This window comes from Delphinapterus leucas, chromosome 6, assembly GCF_059928025.1.
Source record: "Delphinapterus leucas isolate spDelLeu-1000000601 "Yukka" chromosome 6, BTC_Dleu_Yukka2, whole genome shotgun sequence".
Lineage (NCBI taxonomy): Eukaryota > Metazoa > Chordata > Mammalia > Artiodactyla > Monodontidae > Delphinapterus > Delphinapterus leucas.
Window position 1 is genome coordinate 55,654,547 of NC_143134.1, and position 13,495 is coordinate 55,668,041.

The 13,495-nt window shown below is 39.5% G+C and overlaps 1 pseudogene; it reads left to right on the plus strand.

Moving 5' to 3' along the window:
• The first annotated feature begins 598 nt into the window (after nucleotides 1-598).
• Nucleotides 599-1,422, plus strand: LOC111174559 (histone H4-like; annotated as a pseudogene).
• Nucleotides 1,423-13,495: the final 12,073 nt, after the last annotated feature.

Genomic DNA, 13,495 nt, shown 5'->3' on the forward strand with positions numbered 1-13,495 from the left:
AAGAAAGAGAGTAAGAAAAATGTGTCCACTCCCAAATCATTAACTGAACTGAAAAGAATATGCTAACAAAAAAAGACACTGTAGTGTGAATCCTGTACTGTAAGAGAAGGTCATGTCCCCCACAGCATCAGGAGAGGCACAAAGCCTTGAACTCAGGCCCAAGCATGCTGGGCTAGCTCAACACGCCCACACATTCATCAGCAGGAACGAAACTGGGAGGAGAAATTCAGACCTGAGTCACAGGGCTCCACTGTCGACACATAACAGAAAGTAGTCTTATTAGACTTAATTAGATGTGAGTAGATGGCTCCAATGGCTCCCCATTTCTTTTAGAGGAGAAGCCAAAGCCCTTACAAAGGTCAACAAACTATACATGATCTGTCTCCCTGTACCATGCACCTCCATCCCCAACACACACACACACTGCCTGTTAATCTTTGACCTTGCCTTCTACACTCATCCCAGCCAACTCCACTCCAATAACCCTGCCTACTCTCTGCTGCAGGATCTTGGCACTTCCCCCCACATATTCTCATGACTCATTCCATTGAATCATTCGAGGCTTTGCTGAGATATTACCTCCTGGATAAGGCCTACTCTCTCAGTCAGGGTCCCAGCAGGAAACAGATGGCACAATCAAATTAGGAAAATGGAGAAGCATTTAATAAGGGGCTATAAACAAAGGTGAGGGCATGGAATAAAGAGATCACAAGGGAAACTCAGGAACATTGAGGCCCCCAAAATCACCTCTGAGCCTAAAGAGGCAAGAATAAGGAGTAGTTACCAAACATGGAGAAGGCTGTGTACATAGGGGCTACCTGACAGGAATTGGGAGCTTTGGTCAAGGAACACAGGCAGTCCACAGTGACCCAACAGGGAGAGGAGAGCCCAGGAGTTAATACTTTGACCTCCCTCATTCTTCTCTCTCTTTCTGATCTTCTGACACAAGGGAACCCAATGATGCTGTTCATATAGGTCCATCTCCTGGGGTACAGTGAAGGGGCAAAAAGAAGATATCTCTCAATCAATCTTACCTTGATTACCTACAACAGTTAGCTTTTGCTGTGTAACAAACTTAGAGGCTTAAAATCACAAATGTTTATATTGCAAAAGCAACCATGTCTAGTCATGGTAAGGGTGGAAAAGGCCCAGGGAAGGGAGGGGCCAAGCACCATGGAAAAATGCTGTGCAAAAACCTGGGGATCAGGAAGCCTGCCATCCAGTGTCTGGCCCAGCATGGAGGCATTAAGCCCATCTCTAGCCTCTTCCAAGGGGAGACCGGCAGGGTGCTCCAAGTCTTTCTGATGAACATGATCCAGGATATAGTCACCTACACAGAGTACGCCAAGCCCAAAGCAGTCACAGCCATGGTAGTCTACAAGCTCAAACCCCAGGGATGTACTCTAGGGCTTTGGTGGCTGAGAGTACAGGATCTGCCATACCTCAACATTGAAAAAAAGAGCCCTTTTCAGGGCATCCCATGAAGTCACATGAAGGGTTGTTGTGCATTGCAGAATTGTTAAATCTGAGTAGGTAAAATTAAATAGCGGTTTGCATAAGGCTGCTGCAAGGTAGATGCATTATTATTTTGCAATGCAATTACATAACTTAATCCTGGAACATTTTGTCACACTAAGGTGTTGAGAAATTGGGGTTTGTTTTTTTTTAACAAAGCAAAAGAAATAGGTCTTCTAAAAAGGGGTACAATAGATGAGCACAAGCAAATGGTGCTGATAAAAAGACTGGCTACCTAAAAAAACAAAAACAAACAAAAAAAGAAACATTTATTCATTTTCAGGATCCTATGGGTTGCTTAGGCAATTCTTCTGATATAGGCTGGCTTTTGCTGGTTCCTCCTGAGTCTACTTATGTGTCTGCAGTCAGCTGGCAGCTTGGCTGTTCTAGAATAGCCTCAGCCACCTCATATCTGGTGGCTTGCTCAGTGTCAGCTGGAGCAATAGGGATGATGTAGCCATGTATCCGTATTAACTGTAACCAATCACTTTTCTTACTCATATGACACCATCAGATCCTTGCTAATATCAAGATACATTATTTTGATGGAATTTCCATGTTCAAACAATACCGATTTTTATTTGACCCAGCAGTGTTTCCAGCCCCAGGGGATAGAACAGGATTGATCAAAACCAGAGGTCAGCAAATTTTTTCTGTAATGAGCCAGAAAGTAAATATTTTAGGTTTGTGAACCAAGAGGCAAAATTGAGGATATTATATAGAAGCTTAAATAAAAAGAGAGAAAACAAATTTCCACAAAACTTTTATTGATGAAATCCAAAGTGTAATGATAATTGAGCACAATCATTTGTAATTCAGGTCTACTAATGAGAAGAATGGAATTCTTTGTTGGAAGATAATAGTTCATTTAATTGGGATTCAAAGTTTGAATTCCCTGTCATCAAAATCAGTTCCACATATTCATCTGTTAATGCTGATCTGTAATGTGATTTTATGCATTTCATCTTTGAAAACACCTTTTACACAGATAGATATGGCCAAATACTGATATCAATCTATGAGAGTATGATTTTAATTGAGCATATTTATCACTTGGAAGTAATTTACAGAATTCTATTAGGTTCTTCTCTTGATATTTGCCAATTACCATGTCATTATATTGCAGATTAATCACTTCCAATTGAAGGTTAGGTGGAAGATACTCAGCTGCAAAGTTACATGGATTTTGAAATATGGAAATTTCCTTTCCACATGCATTAAGATCCAAAAATGCTTTTGGAACTGTAGTTTGAGCATAGAGAATATATCTCCTGCAAATTTTTGTGGGAATGAAGATCTTGCTTCTTTTTAAAACTTTGACAGCACAGGAAGTATATTAAACAGCTTGACATTACTTGTGATTCAAGCAGCATCAGTTGTTCTTAAAATGACTTTCCCACAGCATTACATTTGCATATGGGCACTGTCTGCCTTGTAATTTTATATTGAGAAATTGACCAAGTCTGCAGCAAAAGCGAATTTTCAAAACCAGTCAGTGTTCAATAAAAGTGATCGAGGGAAGTTCTCATTTCAAAAAAATTCAGTCTCAGGCCTGAGTTCAAAACTTGCGTTAAAACTACCACTGCTAAGCCATCAAACTGCTGTATAGCAGGGCAAGGCAAAATATTCAGCTTCTATTTTTGACAAAAGTTCACAGAACTGATGATTGTTAAGTCCACCAGAGTAAATGAAGTTTAACATGGAGGCTACTGGTTCAAAAGCACAAGAAATTGAAAAACTTTCTGCAAATGACCCACTGATGAATAACAAGATTAACCACAGGCTTTAAATACCTATCATTTCACAAGCCTTATAAATTTGTTCAGGTAAGCCTTCTCTGCTCCACACATATTTTTATCACCATCAGTTGGAACTCATCTTAGCAGATTCCACTTCAGATTGTACTGAATTAAAGCTTTCTCAACTTCTTTGAAAATATTCTCATCTATAGTTGTTCCATGCTGACAATTGATAGAGGCCAATTCTTCAGTCAAACTCAGCATTGACTCCTTGAATAAACAATGTTACTGAACGGTATTAGTAACATCTGTCAACTCATCAAGAGACAAGGAAAACCTGTGGAAATCGTTTAATACTTTGTTTTTTAATTAACCATTGATGTTGCTCCCAGTGTCCCCAACTCTTCAAGGAACTGTTCTCAGTGAAAGGCTACTGGTCTTAAACAAGTTTATTTTCTCCAGAAATATGTCTTTAGCTGCTGCAATCAAACATGACTTAATTAACTCACCATCAGTAAACGGCTTTCCTTGCTCGACTAACATGAGTCACTCAGAAATTTACTATGGTTGCGATTTTTTCATTTTTATTTTTGTGGAGAAATTCTGCTGTGATATGTTGCATTTTAAATATGCATATTTTTCTGATCATTGATTTCCTGTGAGTTGGGAACATTGTGATGAATCTGGGAATGTCAATATATAATGTAATCTTTTCACACAGGTATAGTGACTGTACAATAAACACATACTTTGTCAACTATTTTGAAAACAAAATAATCCATATCCATTGTGCCTTTAAAAGCATGACATAAAAGGTGAGTGATGTCAAAAAAATGGTGCGATAGGAGACCTCAGCGTCCCTTCTCCCACAAAGATCAACAGTTAGACAGTTATCCACAAACAAAAACAGTTCTGGGAGAGCTCTGGGGTCCACCTAAGAAACTTCAGCAACAGGGAACTCCCTGGCGGTCCAGTGGTTAGGACTCTGTGCTTTCATTGCTGAGGGCTTGGGTTCAATCCCTCGTGGGGGAACTAAGATCCCACAAGCTGCACAGCACGACCAAAAAAGAAAAACAAAAAACAACTTCAGCAACACAGTGGAACAAAAACCTGAAAACAACTGCAAGAAAAGAGGGAAGACAGCTTAACTCTGCCTGCTTCACCCCATCCCCCAAGCCAGCATGGCTCAATGCCAAGGGGAAACTTCCCAACTAGAAAGAGTTTCCTTCAGCAGGAAAGGAAGAGTAAGGTGAGTAACTAGCTTCCCCAGCCTTTTGGGACACTGCACAAACATCCCACTTTAGATGCACCCAACCCAGACCTGAAAAGATGAGACATATAGAGATGGCTAGAAACAAGGAAGAAAAGCAAGGGCTACCAGTAGCAGCCATACAGCTAGAGCAATTACAGTTCAAAGTGACCAGCTTTGCAGATAAACCTGACAGATTTGGCCACAGAAGAAACCAATGGCCCAAACAGCCACTGAGGAGCCCTGAAGATGTCATCAGCTTTCACCCCACAGATACTCATCTTCGCTGACAACAGCCGCCTGAGTCCCTCCCTGCTCCCTTCCCCACCTCTCACCCTACCAGAGCCGGGGGATTGCACTAACTCAGCCCAGGCCTCTGCAGCTCTGTGAATGCAGTCTAGACCTCTGAGTTGAACCCCACCACTGTACGTACATTCAGGGTTAGCCCTTCCAGCTGTGCACTTGCATGCCACTGGCCTGATGCCTGTCACTGGGCTCCACTGCAATACATATACCCAGGAGGAGACTGTGCAGCCACAGAAGAGCATATCAATGACCAGAGCCCATGCAGGTGCTTGTGGGACCAGATTAGACCCTGTCTTCTGTCACTGGCCTGTACCACTGCTCTCACCTGCAGCTAAGCCCCTCCAGCTAGGCATCTGCATGCCCCTGGCCCAGCCCCCATCACTGGCCTTCACTGCCATGCACCCATGGCAAGACCCAGCAGCCATGGTAGTACACAACAACAGCTGGCATCCCACAGCTGTCAGTGAGTCCATAGTTGGCCCCAGCCCTTGCTGCCTGCCCTGGCCCCCATCACTACATATGTATCTGCAACTGGTCCTCACCACTACATAGATACCTGCAGCTGGCCCTCTGTAATCAGCACTGACTCTGGTCACCACCACTGCCTGCCCTGATCCCTAGAAATAAACATATTAAAACTAACGGGATGTTACAAAAGCATTTCTAAGGGGGCTGTTTATAGCAATAAATGTCTACGTTAAGAAAAGAGAAAGATATCAAAGAACCTAACTTTACACTTTTAAGGAACTAGAAAAAGAAGAACAAACTAAACCCAATGTTAGCAGAAGGAAATAAATGAGAGACCAGAAAAATAATAGAAAAAGTTAATAAAATGAAGAACTGTTTTTTTTAAAGATAAACAAAATTGAAAAACCTTTAGCTAGACAAAGAAAAATTAAGAAAAGAGTTAAATAAATAAAATCAGAAATGAAAGAGGATATATTGCAAATGATACCACAGAAATACAAAAGATCATAAGAGACTGCTATGAACAATTATACACCAACAAACTGGAAAAATTCCTAGAAACCCACTACCTACCAAGACTGAATCATGAAGAAATAGAAAATCTGAATAGACCAAAGAGTAAGGAGATTGAATCAGTAATCAAAAAACTCACAAGAAACAAAAAAGCCCAGGACCAGGTGGTTTTACTAGTAAATTCTCCCAAACATTTAAAGAAAAATTAATGACAATTTTTCTCAAACTCTTCCAAAAAATTTAAAAAGAGGGAACACTAAAAAAATAAAATAAAAGGAGGGAACACTAATAAACACATTTTATGAGGCCAACATTACCCTGATACCAAAACCAGATAAGTAAGGACACTACAAGAAAACTACAGACCAATATCCATAATGAATATAGATACAAAAATTCTCAACAAAATGTTAGCAAACCAAATTCAACAGCACATAAAAAGATTTTATACCACGATCAATCAGGATTTATCCTTGAGATGCAAGGATAGTTCAACATATATAAATCAATAAATGTGATACACCACATTAATAGAATGAAAGATAAAAATCATATGATCATCTCAATAGATGCAGAAAAAAGAGACAAAATACAACAACATTTCATGATAAAAAATGCTCAACAGGGGCTTCCCTGGTGGCGCAGTGGTTGAGAGTCCGCCTGCCGACGCAGGGGATGCGGGTTCGTGACCCGGTCTGGGAAGATCCCACATGCCGTGGAGTGGCTGGGTCCGTGAGCCATGGCCGCTGAGCCTGTGCATTGGGAGCCTGTGCCCTGCAACGGGAGAGGCCACAACAGTGAGGGGCCCGCATACCGCAAAAAAAAAAAAAAAAATGCTCAACAAATCGAGTATACAAGAAACATACCTCAACATAATAAAGGCAATGTATGGCAAACCCACAGCTAACATTATATTCAATGGCAAAAAATTAAAAGCTTTTCCTCTATAATCAGGAACAAGCCAGGGATTCTCACTCTCACTCTTATTCAACATAGTACTGGAAGTCCTAGCCAGAGCAATCAGGCAAGAAAAAGAAATAAAAGGCATTCAACTCAAAAAAGAAGCAGCAAAATTATCTTTTTCTGCAGATGATATGATCTGATATGTAGAAAATCCTAATGACACCACCAAAAAAATTGTTAGAACTAATCAATGAATTCAGTAAAGTTGCACAATACAAAATCGACATACAGAATCAGTTGGGCATCTATACACTAACAACAAAACATCCAAAAAAGAAATAAAGAAAATAATCCCATTCACAATAATATCAAAAACAATAAAGTATTTAGGAATAAATTTAACCAAAAAGGTGAAAGATCTGTACTGAAAACTACAAAACTCTGATGAAAGAATATGAAAAAGACACAAACAAATGGAAAATTATGCCATGCTCGTGGATTGGAAGAATTAATATTGTTAAAATGTCCATACTGGCCAAAGTCATCTTTATTCAATGAAATCCCTATCAGAATTTCAACTGCTTTTTTCACAGAAATAAAAAAAAATCCTAATATTTGTATGAAACCACAAAAGATCCCAAATAGCCAAAGCAATCCTGAGAAAGAAGAACAAAGCTAGAGGCATCAGTTTCTGATTTCAAACTACATGGCAAAGCTATAGTAATCAAAAGAGTATGGTACTGGCAGAAAAAAAAGGACACATAAACCAATGCAACAAAATCAAGTGCCTAGAAATAAACCTTTGAATATATGGTCAACTGATATTTGACAAGGGAACCAAGAAAACTTAATGGGTAAAGATATTCTCTTTAATAAATGAAGCTGGGGAACCTGGGTAACTACATGCATAAGAATAAAATTGGACCCCTATCTTATACCACTTAAAAGAATAACTCAAAATGGATTAAAGACTTAAACATAAGAACAGAAACTGTAAAACTCCAAGAAGAAAATGGGAAAATCTCTTCAACAGTGGTCTTGGCAATTATTTTTTGGATATGACACCAGAAACACAGCAACAAAAGCAAAAATTAACAAGTGGGATTACATCAAACTGAAAAGCTTCTTCAGAGCAAAAGAAACACTCAACAGAATGAAAAGGCAATCTATGGAATGGGAGAATGTATTTGCAAATCACGTATCTGATAAAGGGTTAATATTCAAACTATGTAAAGAACTCATATAACTTAATAGCAAAACAAATGGCTATTATCAAAAAGACAAGAGATAACAAGTGTTGGTGAGGGTGTGGAAAAAAGGGGAACATTTGTGCACTGTCGGTGGGAATGCAAATTAGTACAGCCACTATGGAAAATAGTATGGATGTTGCTCAAAAAATTAAAAATAGAACTACCACATGATCCCGCAATCTCACTTCTGGGTACATATACACAGGAAATGAAAACAGGATATTGAAGAGTTATCTGCATTCCCAAGTTCATTGAATCATTATTTACCATAGCCAAGATACAGAAACAATGTAAGTTTCTGTCAAAGGATGAATGGATAAAGAAGTTGTGGTATATGTAAACACAATGGAATATTATTTAGCCGTGAGAAAGAAGGAAATTCTGAGAACATGGATGAATCTTGAGGGAATTATGCTAAGTGAAAGAAATCAGACAGAGAAAGACAAATACTGTATGGTCTTACTTATATGTGGAATCTAAAAGAGCCAAACTCATAGAAACAGAGAGTAAAATGGTGGTTACCAGGGATTGTGGGTGTGGGGGAAATGGGAGATATTGGTCACAGGGTACAGATTTCCAGTTATAAGATGAATTAGTTCTAGGGATCTAAAGTACAGCATGGTAATTATAGTTAATCATATTATATAACTGGAAGTTGCTAAGGCAGTAGATCTTAAATAGTCTCACCACAAAAAAGAAATAGTAATTATTTAATGTGATAGAGGTATTAGCTATCTGTGGTGTAATCATTTTGCAATATATAAATGTATCAAATAAATGTATTGCAAACCTTAAACTTACACAATTATATCTCAGTATATTTGAGATATATTTGTATATGTATTATGTGTCAATGTATTTGTGTCAATATATCTCAGTAAAGCTAGGGAAAAAAGCATGACATATAAAGCTTACTTTTCTTATTTTGACATGATGGATCTGTACTTTTTTTTTTTTAACACATTGTAGAGTAGTAGTTTCTTTTTATTTTATTTTATTTATTTATTTTGGGCTGTGTTGGGTCTTCGTTGCTGTGTGCAGGCTTTCTCTAGTTGCAACGAGCAGGGTCTACTCTTCGTTGTGGTGCACGTGCTTCTCATTGCGGTGGCTTCTCTTGTTGTGGAGCACAGGCTCTAGGTGCACAGGCTTCAGTAGTTGTGGAACGTGGGCTCAGTAGTTGTGGCGCACAGATTTACTCGCTCCGCAGCATGTGGGATCTTCCCGGACCAAGGCTCGAACCCATGTCCCCTGCATTGGCAGGTGGATTCTTAACCACTGCACCACGAGGGAAGTCCCTGTACTGATATTTTTTTAATGTAAAACTTATTCTTAGCTTGCAGGCTCTACAAAAACAGGTGAAGGTCTAGACTTGACCCACACACTGTATTTTACTTACCCTAACCCAAGCCCATTATGGCTATTTTGTTCCCCTTTGCCAGATACTTTCCCAGACTCCATTATAGCAAGGTGTGGCCATGTGATTCGGTTCTGTCCTATGAGACTTACAGAACTATAAGATTTCTAAAGAATTTTCTTTAACCAGAAAAAGAGGGCATTACAAGGAAGAAGTCATTTGCCCTTGCTCCTGGCTTTTGTATTTGTGGAGAATGTATGCAAAAGTAGCAATTGGTTGGGAGATTGGGATTGACATATATACACTAATATGTATAAAATGGATAACTAATAAAAACCTGCTGTATAAAAAAAGTAGCAATTGGTTCTGTTGCTGCTTCCTTAGCTATGGTCCTGTCCCCATCCCACCTCACCCCAGATTTAGACATAACCCCTCGCTTAGGCACTTACTTAACTCCAGAGAGCTCCCTAGCCCCCTTCTGCCATCTGAGGATAGGACGATAAGTCTGCAACCTGGAGATGGCCCTTACCCTAACCCGATGATGCTGATCTCTGACTTTCAGCTTCCAGAACTGTGAAAAATTAAAATTCTATTGTTTAAAAGCCACCTAGTCTATGATATTTTGTTATAGCAGCCCAAACAGACTAAAACACTAAGGAAAGAATTGTAGTGCTTGTTGATTTCTTCGGTGTAAATACTCTGTGGCTGATTTCAAACGACGAAAGTGATGTCAGTGAACATGGAGTTAGGAAGAAATGTGCACTACTAGTGCACAGGAGCCAGTAGAAGCTGGGTGCAGCACTCGTAGTGACAACTATGGTGCGGATGTCTGTGTATGTGAGGTGAGTTTTGAGGGGAAGGGAGGACAATTGAGGCACATCACACCTTGAAGAGTTACTGTTCTTGCCCCCTTTTACCCTTGTAGGGAACACAGCTGTTCTCTCCAGCATCTGTCTGATACTATATTTTCTCTCTCCTCTCTGCTTTCTTTCTTTTAATCTCTCCTACTTTTTATTTTTATTACGTGTTGCTACACTAATCTACTTTTGTGCGAGAAAGGTGCCTCCTTTGCAAGAATGGCCAATAGGTGGTGAACCGAGTATTCACCATACACTCAGGTTCAGAGGTTTGCTCTCCTGCTGTGCACACTGAGATACTTAGAGATTGCTGCATCCACCTGAGAGAAAGCTTGTCCTGGGCTGCTTCCAGATTTGGAGACACTCCTACAGCCTGGGGATTTCACAGGACTGGTACTGGATACAGGACCTTGCATAAAATGATGGGAGAAGTGTAGATCTGCTTTCACCAGTATTAATGTATACATTCCATTCTTAAGGGATTTTTCTTCTTTAAGACTTCTACTCCTTGAAATTTGTCACTAAGGGTTCAGATGTGTAGCTTTTTCTTATCTACGTAATTTTATCTACATACGATTTCATGACTATCGAGTTCTAATTAGCATGACACATTTGTAAGATTGTAGGTATCCGTGACACAATATATCATATATTATATCCAGGATATAATAATTCCCCCTTGCCCTATGACAGAAGAGGAGAAAGGTAATTTTAAAATGTCTGAGGGACTTCCCTGGTGGCGCAGTGGTTAAGGATCCACCTGCCAATGCAGGGGACACGGGTTCGAGCCCTGGTCCAGGAAGATCCCACGTGCCGCGGAGCAAGTAAGCCCATGCACCACAACTACTGAAGCCCACACACCTAGAACCCATGCTCTGCAACAAGAGAAGCCACCACAATGAGAAGCACGCGCACTGCAAGGAAGAGTAGCCCCTGCTTTCCGCAACTAGAGAAAAGCCTGCATGCAGCAACAAAGACCCAATGCAGCCATAAATAAATAAATAAATAAATTTAAATAAATAAATAATGTCAAATTGAGATTGACATATATACACTAATATGTAGAAAATAGATAACTAATTTTAAAAAATAAAACAAAGGGAACTGCTTTGAAAAAAAAATGTCTGAGAATATATCTGCCTAAGGAGAGAATGTCCTGTATATGATCAGAGTGTCTTATACAGTTAGTATTTACTAGTTGGAATTTCTAAGATTTTGAATAATAATTATTATTTGCTGGTGTCAGGTTAGTAAAGTTGTTAGACATATGACCCAGTTAATAGCAAAAGATAATCCAAAAACCAATCAATTATTCCCAAGTGCCTACTATGGGCAGAGTGGTTAAGGGTTTAGACTTTGAAATCAGAGGAGTACAGGTGCCAATACCAAAGGTTAATTAACCATGTGACCTTGGGCAAATTGCCTTAACTCCCCAAGTGTCATTTTCCTTATCTATAAAGTGGGGATAATAATAATATTTACTTCATGAGGTTGCTTAAGGATTAAATGAGATCATTCATATAAAACCCTTAGCCAGTTTCTGAATTTCCCCTATCCATCCATTCCTTCAACAAAGAGGAGTACTTACCATGTAGCAGGCTATGGGCCCATAATAAGAGCTCGGTGAATATTAGTCATTATTGTTGCTGCTAAGTTCTCACCATGGGTTTAATAAACACCCTGGGCCAAAACGATGCATAAGAAACCCATGCTGCTGTCACAGGGATTTCAAGATTTTAAAATGACTTTTAACTTAATTTTTTCATGCTTCTCCAATTCTCCACAATTCGTCAAAGATCAGCAATTTCACTTGCAAATATCCCAGAAGAGCTGGCTTCCTGGCTGTGTGACCCGTGTAGTCACACAGGGGCTCACACTCAGAAAGTCCCCATGTTTGGTTTAGTGCTCTACTATTGCTTTCTGGAAGTTCTCAAGAGTTTTTCAACAACGGCCCTACATTTCCGTTTTCTTCACTTTTTTTTTTCACTAGATCTTACAAGTTATGTAGCCTGTCCTGCCTGGGATGTAATGTTTCTAGGTCCTATAATCCAGAATTCATTTAGAACAACCAGGTATTCTCCAGCTACTTCTCAGACTTCTGTTGCCTTACTATTTTGGTCTGTACTGCTTTGATTATAAGGAACAGAATCCTCTTGATTAAAGGAAGAATAAATGTAAGGAATTCGTCGTCAGATTTAAGGAGGCCCTTACTCTCAGGAGCTGACCCTGCCCTTGCACAGCCCTGAGAGTGAGTGTCCCCTTAAATTTTGCACCCAAGACCTCACTTGCCTCACCCTCACCTGGCCCTGCTGTGGTCCTTGGTGGAGCACAAGGCCCAAGAAAGAAGACACCAAGGAATTAAATATCCGAGAGCAGGGAACTAAAAATTCCCTCTCCTCCATCCTTCAGTCCCCACTAGGACTTCCTATGGGCTGAGTCCAGATGGAAGTCAGAGGTCCTGACCATAGAGGTCAGCCCAGAGCCTGGTGGAGAAGCTGAGTGGCTCTAAAGAGGCAAACGGAGACGACCCAGCACAGGTTGGGAACAGGACAGCAGACAATAAAGCTTTTCTAGTGTTATCACCACTATGTATGCTATGTGTTTTAGTTCAGTTTAGAAACACTAAATTGCTTTTAAGCTTTGCTATTTCATTTCTATTAAGTAAAAAAAAAAAAAAAAAAAAAAAAAGGTTTTTAAGGTTTGTCCAGATGAGTCAGGATTCAGCCTCCTGACAAGTCTAATACTCAGTGTAGGGCAGCTCATATGTGGAAGGTGACCTCCTCAGAGACAGCCATTTAACTGGCTCCTGACAGCAACAATTATGACTAATGGATCTATTCAGTGGCCATCATGCCCTGTAACCACACCAGTTAGGAGTTTTACAACCTTTATAGCCTACCCTAATTTCTCTCCTTTTCCTCCCCCTATCCATTTTTTTAATATAGATGTTGCTTTATATCAAAACATAAAAAATAGAAATATGAAAACAATAGTTAGCCATTGCTTCTTAGCACTGGAAGTATTTTCTTGCACAGCATAACAATGCTGGCCGATAATGCAACTTTGCTTATATCAATACACATTTATAGAATGTTTCCTCCTGATTGACATTTCCATCTGAATAGGTTAAGAGAATGTCCTTCATCTTGCTTCTCTTTTTGTATCATTTGTTAAAATGAAGTCATTAAAGATCAGATAATTCTTGGGTTATTTTCCCCTTTATGATGAAATGTTGTAAGTATTCAGTAACAAACTCTCAAAGAAAGGAAAACAAAGAGAACTTTGTTATTACCATTTAATACCTCATTCTAAAAAATACTAAAAAGAGATGAAGATAAAAA